General features: G+C 46.6%; 1 pseudogene; it reads left to right on the forward strand.

The window, feature by feature from the left end:
• Positions 1 to 8,295: 8,295 nt before the first annotated feature.
• Positions 8,296 to 11,343, forward strand: LOC129858618 (sulfate transporter-like; annotated as a pseudogene).
• Positions 11,344 to 12,256: the final 913 nt, after the last annotated feature.

Here is a 12,256-nt window from a genome sequence, read left to right on the forward strand (position 1 = left end):
TAGATAAAGGGCTTCATTGTCAAAACTATCTCTTTAATATGAAGGAAATTACAGTAATTGGACATAATTACAGGGTTTTTTCCTGTATTCAAAAAATTAGGCAGGACATGTACAGTAAGTGGTCCTTTTCGGAATGGAAAAACAGTAGTTTCAGTGAGTGTCAACTTAAATGACCTAAACCAGTGTCACGGCCGTCAAATGAAGTAGACCAAGGCACAGCGTGGTGAGCGTACATTTTCTTTTTTATTAGAAAAGACGCCGAACAAAACAATAAACACTACAAAACAAACCGTGAAGCTAAACGCTATGTGCCAAAAACAAAGTCAACTTCCCACAAAGACAGGTGGGAAAAAGGGCTACCTAAGTAGGTTCTCAATCAGAGACAACGATAGACAGCTGTCCCTGATTGAGAACCCTACACGGCCAAAACATAGAAATATAAATAATAGAACATAGAATACCCACCCCAACTCACACCCTGACCAAACCAAAATAGAGACATAAAACGGATCTAAGGTCAGGTCATGACAACCAGATAGAAAGCATGCAGAAAATATATTGATCAAATAAAATAAAAGCTAGACAGTCAGGTAGAATCAAAGTTCCAAAAAACAGGTATTCATGGCACATTGATTTTCTTATAATGTTTGAGCTGAGGAACACAGCATTAGCCATGGCAAAATGCATAGAATTGCAGAACATTTGCTTGTCTGACAACTCTATACCAAACTGTGTAGAATTGATGGAAATTTGCTTAAAAAGGGCAACATTTCCTCACAGCTTCATGGAAGAATTTCGCTGGTTTGCCTGGGCAAGAAAAGTTTGAAAACCCCTGCTGTAGTGTATAGCCTTTGATCTATGTTTGTCCATGTATCTGCACCCAGATTTGACTACCCTATCAGGGGGAGCTGGAAATAGAAGCCAATGCATCCATGGGTTGGGTTTAGGGCAGGTGTCCCCAATTACATTCAGCCGCGGGCCGATTTTTTTGTTGAGCGGATGGTCAGGGTTCCGGAACATAGTTGTAAATTATTTGTACACTGCAAATTGACCACAGTAACCTCAAACAGATATCGAATTTGACAAAAATAGAATAATTTCAAACCTTGATTACACTGGGATGACCATTTTGGGGGGCCAAATATAATCGGTCTACCTATTGGGGGTCCCTGGTTTAGGTTGTCTAGCATGTCAAAGTTACACAGCATGCCATTTGGGGGCAGTAAAGAATATGCGTCTGCAGCACTGTATAGTTTCTCAAGCAGACATTAAATTGTCATAACACTGATATACTACATTCATGTTGTGATGTTCTTAAGGATGATTCTTCAGACTGTTTTACTCCCTTGAAAAATATAGGGTAAGAATGAAATGCAACCCTTTTACTGATCGAATGTGTGTGTCACGTGATGGGAGCGTTTGCGTTTGGCTTCATATGTCATGACGTACGCCATACAAGCCGAGTGCTATGATGAATCCCTCGCAGAACGATACATAAAGTATCCAATGGTTTTGTTACTAATAACTCTATAAATGAAGAGTTGTAACAGGCTCAGGTGAGTAACGTACTAAAATGTGCATGTAGTCTAAACTGCTGTCAACAAAGTACAGGATGTAACCTGGTGGTGCACACGTTGGCAATATGTTTACAATGGTCCCCATTCATAACATAATGTAATCTGTACCGTTGTAAACGTTATCAACAAATATTTTAAGCTATTATATAGATATTGATAGCCTAACAACTTTATTTCAAAGACTTTATTGAATGTGTTCTTAAAACGAGGTTAAAGTTGTTAGAACCATTATGCAGTGGTTCCCAATATTTTTAGTCCCGTAACGTTACCCCTTCAAACATTCAACCTCCAGCTGCGTGCCCCCTCTATCACCAGGGTCTGCGCACTCTCAAATGTTTCTTTTGTTTTGACATCATTGTAAGCCTGCCACACACACACTACACGATGCATTTATTAAACATACATTTACATTTTTACATTTAAGTCATTTAGCAGACGCTCTTATCCAGAGCGACTTACAAATTGGTGCATTCACCTTATGATATCCAGTGGAACAACCACTTTACAATAGTGCATCTAACTCTTTTAAGGGGGGGGGGTTAGAAGGATTACTTTATCCTATCCTAGGTATTCCTTAAAGAGGTGGGGTTTCAGGTGACTCCGGAAGGTGGTGATTGACTCCGCTGACCTGGCGTCGTGAGGGAGTTTGTTCCACCATTGGGGTACCAGAGCAGCGAACAGTTTTGACTGGGCTGAGTGGGAACTGTACTTCCTCAGAGGTAGGGAGGCGAGCAGGCCAGAGGTGGATGAACGCAGTGCCCTTGTTTGGGTGTAGGGCCTGATCAGAGCCTGAAGGTACGGAGGTGCCGTTCCCCTCACAGCTCCGTAGGCAAGCACCATGGTCTTGTAGCGGATGCGAGCTTCAACTGGAAGCCAGTGGAGAGAGCGGAGGAGCGGGGTGACGTGAGAGAACTTGGGAAAGTTGAACACCAGAAGGGCTGCGGCGTTCTGGATGAGTTGTAGGGGTTTAATGGCACAGGCAGGGAGCCCAGCCAACAGCGAGTTGCAGTAATCCAGACGGGAGATGACAAGTGCCTGGATTAGGACCTGCGCCGCTTCCTGCGTGAGGCAGGGTCGTACTCTGCGAATGTTGTAGAGCATGAACCTACAGGAACGGGTCACCGCTCATAAGAATAAGAATGATAACATAAGAATGACTATGAGTTTGTGTCACTACTCGGCTCGTGGGAAGTGACAAAGAGCTCTTATAGGACCACATTATTTAGCCATCTTACATATAAAACTTTTTGTATATCGAAAATTGTGAATAACTCACCACAGGTTAATGAGAAGAGTGTGCTTGAAAGGATGCATACAACTCTGAAATGTTGGGTTGTATTGGAGAGAGTGCCTGTATTTAGTTTCATGCTAGTGAGGGCCGAGAATCCACTCTCACATAGGTACGCGGTTGCAAAGGGCATCAGTGTTTTAACAGTGTGATTTGCTAAGGCAGGATACTCTGAGCGTAGCCCAATCCAGAAATCTGGCAGTGGCTTCTGATTAAATTACATTTTCACAGAACCGCTTGTTGCAATTTTGATGAGTCTCTCTTGTTCAGATATCAGTAAGTGGACTGGAAACAGGGCATGAAAGGGATAAGGAACTCAGTTGTTTGTGTAATCAGTTTCTGGAAAGTACCTGCGTAATTGCACACCCAACTCACTCGGGTGCTTCGCTATTTAACATTGTCCTTAAGCTTGAGATCATTTGGCATGTTTTGGGTACAAAAGTATCAGACCAAAGGACATTTCTCCAAAAAGTACAATCTTTGTCCTCATGTGCAGTTGCAAACCGTAGTCTGGCTTTTTTATGGCAGTTTTGGAGCAGTGGCTTCTTCCTTGCTGAGCGGCCTTTCAGGTTATGCCGATATAGGACTCATTTTACTGAGGATATGGATACTTTTGTACCGGTCGCCTCCAGCATCTTCACAAGGTCCTTTGCTGTTGTTCTGGGATTGATTTGTACTTTTCGCACCTAAGTACGTTCATCTCTAAGAGACACAACGCGTCTCCTTCCTGAGCGGTATGACGGCTGCATGGTCCCATGGTGTTTTTACTTGCGTACTATTGTTTGTACAGATGAACGTGGTACCTTCAGGCATTTGGAAATTACTCCCAAGGATGAACCGGACTTTTCTGAGGTCTTGGCTGATTTCTTTTGATTTTCCCATGAGCAAAGAGGCACAGAGTTTGAAGGTAGGCTTTGAGGTAGAAATACATCCACAGGTACACCTCCAATTGACTCAAATGATGTCAATTAGCCTATCAGAAGCTTCTAAAGCCTAAATCATTTTCTGGAACGTTCCAAGCTGTTTAAAGGGACAGTCAACTTAGTGTATGTTAACTGACCCACTGGAATTGTGATACAGTGAATTTTAAATGAAATAATCTTTCTGTAAACAATTGTTGGAAAAAGGACTTGTGTCATGCAGAAAGTAGATGTCCTAACCGTCTTGCCAAAACTATAGTTTGTTAACAAGAAATTTGTGGAGTGGTTGAAAAACAAGTTGTAATGACTCCAACCTAAGTGTATGTTATCTTCCGACTTCAATTGTATGTCATTCAATATTCCCTTTTGTTGTTCGATGAAAAAAACATCTATAATTAAATGGTGTTAATATTAATCTGCATATATTCCCACGGAATGTTTCCACCTTCCATATTCCCCAAAATGTGCAACCCTAATACAAACGATTTTCATCACTTTGCTACAGTAAATTATTTTTCCAGAATAAGTTTTCATCAATTAGAACTCAGAGGAATCTAGTGGATGTGACTTGTTCCATTTAATTCCCACCAATTGATATATATATATTCACTACTAAGAATAAGAAATATAAAAAAATATATATAAATATATATATTTTTTAAATATTTCTTATTCTTAGTAGTGAATTCAATAAAAAAAACTTTTAAAGATAAACAAATGATCTGGAACCATTCAGAAATTAGTGAATCAAAATTGTGTGATTAAAATCAAATTGGTATTATCAGCAAAGAGCATGTGAAGTATGGTAGAAGACACAGCGGCAAGGTCATTGATATAGATTAGGAATAACAAAGGTCAGATTATGCAACCCTGTGACACACCACAGGATAGCTTGGCCCTGGTAGATGCACAGCCATTTGCATAAGCACATTGTTCTCTATCATAAACATAACCAATTACATGTAAAATCATGAAAACCGTAATAATGCAATTTAGAAAGTAATATTCCATGATCAACCATGTCAAACACTTTGGATAAATCTAAAAAGATGCCAAGAGCATATTCATTGTTAAGGGCTGTAAATATCTTATCCCCAAGTTGCAAAAGAGCCATATCTGTGGAGTAGTTTTAAAATATGAAAAGATTCTAGGTTCAAAAGATCATAGGTTCAACTCACTGACGCCATGCCACAATAAGGAAATTGTCACGTTCCTGACCTATTTCTGTTAGTTTGTTATGTGTGTTAGTTGGTCAGGACGTGAGGTTGGGTGGGCATTCTATGTTTTCTGTTTCTGTGTTGGTTTTGGGTTGCCTGGTATGGCTCTTAATTAGAGGCAGGTGTTTGGCGTTCCTCTAATTAAGAGTCATATTTAGGTAGGCGTTGTCACAGTGTTCGTTGTGGGTGATTGTCTTCCGTGTCTGTGTCTGTACACCACGCGGGACTGTTTACGGTTTGTTCGGTTTGTGTAGCCTATGTTCCTATTTGTGCGTTTTTCTTGTTTTATGTAAGTATGACCAAGCAGCGGAATTTCGAGCAACGGGAGAGTATACAGGACGTGGAGTTGGGAGCAAGTATTTAACGGAGAAGGACCATGGGCTAAAGTTAATCACCATCCATGGGAACAGCTGGAGGCAGTTCGGAGAGCGGAGGAAAAGGGAGAGAGGAACCGGAGTTATGAGGGGACGCTTCTTGCACGGAAGCCCAAAAAGCCCGTGAGTAACACCCAAAAATTTCTTGGGAGGGGGCTAAGAGGTATTGGGCCAAGGGCAGGTAGGAGACCTGCGTCCACTTCCCAGGCTTACCGTGGAGAGCGGGAGTACGGGCAGGCGCCGTGTTACGCAGTAGAGCGCACGGTGTCTCCTGTACGAGTGCATAGCCCAGTGCGGGTTATTCCACCTCCCCGCACTGGTAGGGCTAGATTGGGCATTGAGCCAGGTGTCATGAGGCCGGCTCAACGCGTCTGGTCTCCAGTGCGTCTCCTCGGGCCGGCATACATGGCACCTGCCTTACGCATGGTTTCCCCGGTTCGCCTACATAGCCCGGTGCGGGTTATTCCACCTCCCAGCACTGGTCGGGCGACCGGGAGCATTCAACCAGGTAAGGTAACAGTGCCTACACTACGCACTAGGCTACCAGTGCGCTTCCAGAGCCCTGTTCCTCCTCCATGCACTCTCCCTGAGGTGCGTGTATCCAGTTCGGTGCCTCCAGTTCCCGCACCACGCACTAAGCCTCCTGTGCGTCTCCAGAGCCCTGTACACACTGTTTCTTCTCCGCCTACTAATCCTGATGTGCTTGCCCTCAGCCCGGTGCCACCAGTGCCGGTACCACGCACCAGGTATAGAGTGGGCTTGGAGAGTCCAGTGTGCCCTGTCCCTGCTCCCCGCACTAGTATGAAGGTGCGTGTCCTTAGCCCGGTGCCTCCAGTTCCGGCACTACGCACCAGGTCTACAGTGCGCCTTATCCGGCCACAGCCATCCGTCTCCCCAGCGCCATCTGAGCCATCCGTCTCCCCAGCGCCATCTGAGCCATCCGTCTCCCCAGCGCCATCTGAGCCATCCGTCTCCCCAGCGCCGTCTGAGCCATCCGTCTGCAATGAGCCTGCTAAGCCGCCCGTCTGCCATGAGCCTGCTAAGCCGCCCGTCTGCCATGAGCCTACAGAGCCGTCCGCCAGACAGGAGCCGCTAGAGCCGCCCGCCAGACAGGAGCCGCTAGAGCCGCCCGCCAGACAGGAGCCGCTAGAGCCGCCAACCAGACAGGAGCCGCCAGAGCCGCCAACCAGACAGGATCCGCCAGAGCCGCCAACCAGACAGGATCCGCCAGAGCCGCCAACCAGACAGGATCCGCCAGAGCCGCCAACCAGACAGGATCCGCCAGAGCCGCCAGCCAGCCATGAGCGTCGAGAGCCGCCAGCCAGCCATGAGCGTCGAGAGCCGCCAGCCTGCCATGAGCGTCGAGAGCCGTCAGCCTGCCATGAGCGTCGAGAGCCGTCAGCCTGCCATGAGCGTCGAGAGCCGTCAGCCTGCCATGAGCGTCGAGAGCCGTCAGCCTGCCATGAGCGTCGAGAGCCGTCAGCCAGCCATGAGCGTCGAGAGCCGTCAGCCAGCCATGAGCGTCGAGAGCCGTCAGCCAGCCATGAGCGTCGAGAGCCGTCAGCCAGCCATGAGCGTCGAGAGCCGTCAGCCTGCCATGAGCGTCCAGATTCGTCAGTCAGCCATGAGCTGCCATTCAGCCAGAAACGGCTATATACCCAGAACTGCCCCTCAGTCCAGAGCTGTCTCTCTGTCCGGAGCTGCCTTTCAGTCCGGAGTTGCCCCTCTATCATGATCTCCCTCTCTATCTTGATCTACCTCTTTATTCTGATCTATCCCTCTGTCTTGTGCTATCCCTCTGTCTTGATCTATCTCTCTGTCCCGGTGCTGTCCCTGTCATTGATGTTACTAAGGGGATTTTGTGGGGGTAAAATGAGGTTGGACATTCTTAGGGGGAGATGGAGGCTAGGATGGATTATGGTGGGGTGGGGACCTCGCCCGGAGCCTGAGCCACCACCGTGGTCAGATGCCCACCCAGACCCTCCCCTAGACTTTGTGCTGGTGCGCCCGGAGTTCGCACCTTATGGGGGGGGGTTATGTCACGTTCCTGACCTATTTCTGTTAGTTTGTTATGTGTGTTAGTTGGTCAGGACGTGAGGTTTGGTGGGCATTCTATGTTTTCTGTTTCTGTGTTGGTTTTGGGTTGCCTGGTATGGCTCTTAATTAGAGGCAGGTGTTTGGCGTTCCTCTAATTAAGAGTCATATTTAGGTAGGCGTTGTCACAGTGTTCGTTGTGGGTGATTGTCTTCCGTGTCTGTGTCTGTACACCACGCGGGACTGTTTACGGTTTGTTCGGTTTGTGTAGCCTATGTTCCTATTCGTGCGTTTTTCTTGTTTTATGTAAGTACGTCGTCTAGGTCTGTCTACACCGTTTGTTGTTTTTGTTAGTTTAATCAAGTTCGTGTTTCGTTAATAAAATGTCTTTTCACTACGCTGCGCCTTGGTTCCCTCAATACTCCTCCTCTTCAGATGAAGAGGAGGAGGACTGCCGTTACAGAAATAAATGTGTTTGCATGATTCATTCCTAAGCAAATGTCCTATCTATGTTTTGGAGTTCAAAAGAGATAAAACAAGGTAGCAGTCTTATTGAAACGTTCAGTGAAAAACTCCAAGAAACCTATAATTTATGTTCTCATTAACGCTAATAAAACCTCCCAGGAAAACTTTCAGGGAACCATAGTTAAACGTTCTCAGTATCTCCCTCAAACCAAAAAAAATGAAGGTGAATTGTTCACTTCCGTTCTCAGAACGTTTTAAAAACGTTTTGTTTTACAGGTCAGGAAATGTATGGCTTCGTTCACAGAACCAATAGGAAACCAAAAACGTGTTCCCACAACTTCTAAGGAACCAAATGTGCTAGCTGGGTCTTGACTTTAACTGACTTGCTCTATCAAAAGGGGACAAGGTGGGCCTGGTATGATGGCTGAAGAAGACTGCTGTCCCTCAGCAGATGAGGGAGCGAAGAGTGGACCACACGTCCCTTTAGTGCTGGAGAGAAGGGAGAAGAAGCAGGAAAACTGGAAGGCAGCTGTTTCACACCAACTAAAAAAGCAGTGCACATGCAGCTCAGATCGAGCCAAAGCCCAGGTTCTGGGGTTCATCCCCATCCTAATTGGCTACCACGCTACCAAATCAGAGACTGGATCCTGGTTGACGTCATGTCAGGGTTGATAGTGGGCATCCTGCTGGTGCCCCAGTCCATCGCCTACTCTCTGCTGGCGGGCCAGGGCCCTATCTACGGCCTCTACACCTCCTTTTACTCCAGCATCATCTATACCCTGCTTGGCACCTCACCCCACATCTCTGTTGGCATCTTCAGGGTGCTGTGCCTGCTGGTGGGCCAGGTGGTGGACAGGGAGCTGGCCCTGGCAGGGTACCTCACAGAGAGTAGCGGTAACAACACTAAACTAGTCCTGGGGAACGCTACCACAGGGCCAGTCTGTGATAGGAGCTGCTTTGCCATCATGGTGAGGGCCACAGTCACCTTTACTACTTCTCTGTTTTTTAATCTGTGGTTGTAGGTATTGATGGGCTTCCTGCAGTTGGGCTTTGTATCTGTTTACCTGTCAGACTCCCTCCTGAGTGGTCTCACCATCCTTACCTCCCAGGTCAAGTACCTCCTGGGACTGAAGCATCCTTGCGCCCAGGGCTGGGGCTCCCTCGGGCCAGACTAACCTGTGTGACCTGGTCACCAGCCTGGTGTGCTTGACAGTGTTGGTTCCCACCAAGCAGATCAACGACCGCTTCAAGGCCAAGCTCAAAGCCCCCATCCCCTTTGAGCAGTTTGTTGTCATCGCCGCCACTCTGGCCTCCATCGTGGGCTTTGCCATCACCGTCTCCCTGTCTGAGATGTTTGCCAACAAACATGGCTATGTGGTGGATCCCAACCAGGAGATGTATGCCATAGGCTTCTGTAACATCCTGCCCTCCTTCTTTTGCTGTTGCACCACCAGTGAAAGGAGTCCACAGGCTGCCAGACTCTGCTGTCTGGCCTGGTCACAGCCCTGGTGCTATTACTAGTGCTGCTGGTCATCGTTCCCCTCTTCTACTCTCTACAGAAGTAAATCAAATCAAAGTTTATTTGTCACATACGCCGAATACAACAGGTTCACCTTACAGTGAAAAGCTTACTTACAGGCTCTAACCAACAGTGCAAAAAATGTATTATGTGGACAATAGGTAAGTAAAGAAATAAAAACAACAGTAAAAAGATAGTGAAAAACAGTCTATGACTGGGGTGGCTGGGGTCTTTGACCATTTTTAGGGCCTTCCTCTGACACCGCCTGGTGTAGAGGTCCTGGATGGCAGGCAGCTTAGCCCCAGTGATGTATTAGGCCGTACGCACTACCCTCTGTAGTGCCTTGCTGTCGGAGGCTGAGCAATTGCCGTACCAGGCAGTGATGCAACCAGTCAGGATGCTCTCGATGTTGCAGCTGTAGAACCTTTTGAGGATCTGAGGACCCATGCCAAATCTTTTTAGTTTCCTGAGGGGGAATAGGCTTTGTCGTGCCCTCTTCATGACTGTCTTGGTGTGTTTGGACCATTCTAGTTTGTTGTTGATTTGGACACCAAGGAACTTGAAGCTCTCAACCTGCTCCACTACAGCCCCGTCGATGAGAATGGGGGCGTGCTCGGTCCTCCTTTTCCTGTAGTCCACAATCATCTCCTTAGTCTTGGTTACATTGAGGGATAGGTTGTTATTCTGGCACCACCCGGCCAGGTCTCTGACCTCCTCCCTATAGGCTGTCTCGTCATTGTCGGTGATCAGGCCTACCACTGTTGTGTCGTCTGAAAACTTAATGATGGTGTTGGAGTCGTGCCTGGCCATGCAGTTGTGGGTGAACAGGGAGTACAGGAGGGGACTGAGCACGCACTCCAGGGGAGCTCCAGTGTTGAGGATCAGCATGGCAGATGTGTTGCTACCTACCCTCACCACCTGGGGGCGGCCCATCAGGAAGTCCAGGATCCAGTTGCAGAGGGAGGTGTTTAGTCCCAGGTTCCTTAGCTTAGTGATGAGCTTTGAGGCTATAGGTGTGTGCTGGCAATGATCATTGTGGTGAATCTCCGGGGAGAGCTGCGCAAGTTTACAGACATGTGGTGTGTGAACCGTGTGGATGCCGCCAGCTGGCTGGTGACCATGGCAACCTCAGCGTTGATACACACAGAGCTAGGCCTGCTGGTTGGGGTGATGGTCTCAGCCTTCTGTGTGTTGGGGCGCACTTAGAGAGCCCAGGCCTTAGAGCTGGGCTGGCCGGCCAACGGGAGCTTTACGTAGACCTGGCATCCTACAAGGGCCTGCAGACCCAGCCTGGGGTGGCCATCTTCCACTATGAGGCGCCCATCTACTACGTCAACCAGAGCCTGTTCAAGACGGCCCTGTACCGCCGCCTGGGCCTGAACCCCATCAAGGAGAAGGTCAAGCGGAGGAAGCTGGAGAAACAGAGGACGAAACAGGAAGAAGTAGCCATGACAGCAGGAGAGGAGGGCAGGACTAACATTAATAAAGAGACAGAGTTGACCAACGCCACCAAAATCTTCCTACCAAATCAAGTCAACTTTCACTCTGTGGTTATAGACTGCAGCCCCGTGCTGTTTCTGGACACAGCAGGGGTGAATGCATTGAAGGAGGTCTGTAAGGATTATAAGGAGTTGGGGGACCAGGTGTTCCTGGCCCAGTGTAATACCTCCGTACTGGAGTCACTGGACAGAGGTGGCTACTACCCTAAGGAAGAGAAGGAAAACATGTTTTGTTTTTCACCATTAGCAATGCCGTCCACTACTCACAGAGCCTCTCATCTCAAAATGGAGAATGTGACACGTCCTGCTAACAGCTTTAAAGATTGTATATCTACAGAAATAGATCTTAATACTAATGTAGGGTTGCACAATTCTGGGAAGTCCCTGGTTTTCCTGAAATCCCAGTTTGAGGATTCCCGGAATCAGAAGGGAACAGGCAGGAAATCCTGACTCCTCCAACCAGGATTTCTGGGGAAACCAGCTGGGATTTTGCAACCCTACATAATACACAACATATACACTGAGTGTACAAGACATTAGAAACACCCGCTCTTTACATGACATAGACTGTCCAGGTGAAGCTATGATCCCTTATTGATGTTACCTTCAATCAGTGTTAAAGAAGGATTTTTAAGCCATGAGACAATTGATACATGAGCTGTGTTCGAATACTCATACTAACCGCACTAACCATACTATTTGTGACGTGAATTGAGTAAATAGTATGCTTATTGGTCATAGTATGGATATAGTTAGTATGCCAAAAGTTCTCGAATGTTGTACTAAATTCGCCAAAATACGTAGTATACATGCAATGTACACTATTTCTGTGCATTTAGGGCCCATAATGCAATTCTTCAGAAAAAGGGTGTGGCTTCACAGCGTTTTCAGATTTGAGAAAATGACTAATAACTAATTATGACAAATGTTGAGAAAATGTTGATCAATGTAATAAAGTAAAGACTTTTCAAATAAGTTACGTTATTGTTGGCTGACAATTTATTAGCTACGCTATCCTTTCAAACTGCATAGCATTACAGCATGCAGCATGTACCGGTATTTTAGCTAGTTACCTAACGTTAGTTGGCTACTAATACATCGAACATGTCAGGCATAATATTAACTATCTAACTACCAAACGTTTATTGACTTTAATATTCACATAAGTCTTACCTAATTGGTATAGTCGTTGAGCGTTTCAACGGACATTGTTAATTCTGTCTATCTACTCCTATTTCAGAGCACTCTCGTGCAGAATAACTGATGAATTTACGAATGCTCAACACTTGTAGAATATGATCGGTGTCAGTAAACGTAAAAAAAAAATGTAATTAAATTGTTGCTAGCAGCAGAGTTAGTCACC

Source organism: Salvelinus fontinalis, chromosome 6 (genome assembly GCF_029448725.1).
Source record: "Salvelinus fontinalis isolate EN_2023a chromosome 6, ASM2944872v1, whole genome shotgun sequence".
NCBI lineage: Eukaryota > Metazoa > Chordata > Actinopteri > Salmoniformes > Salmonidae > Salvelinus > Salvelinus fontinalis.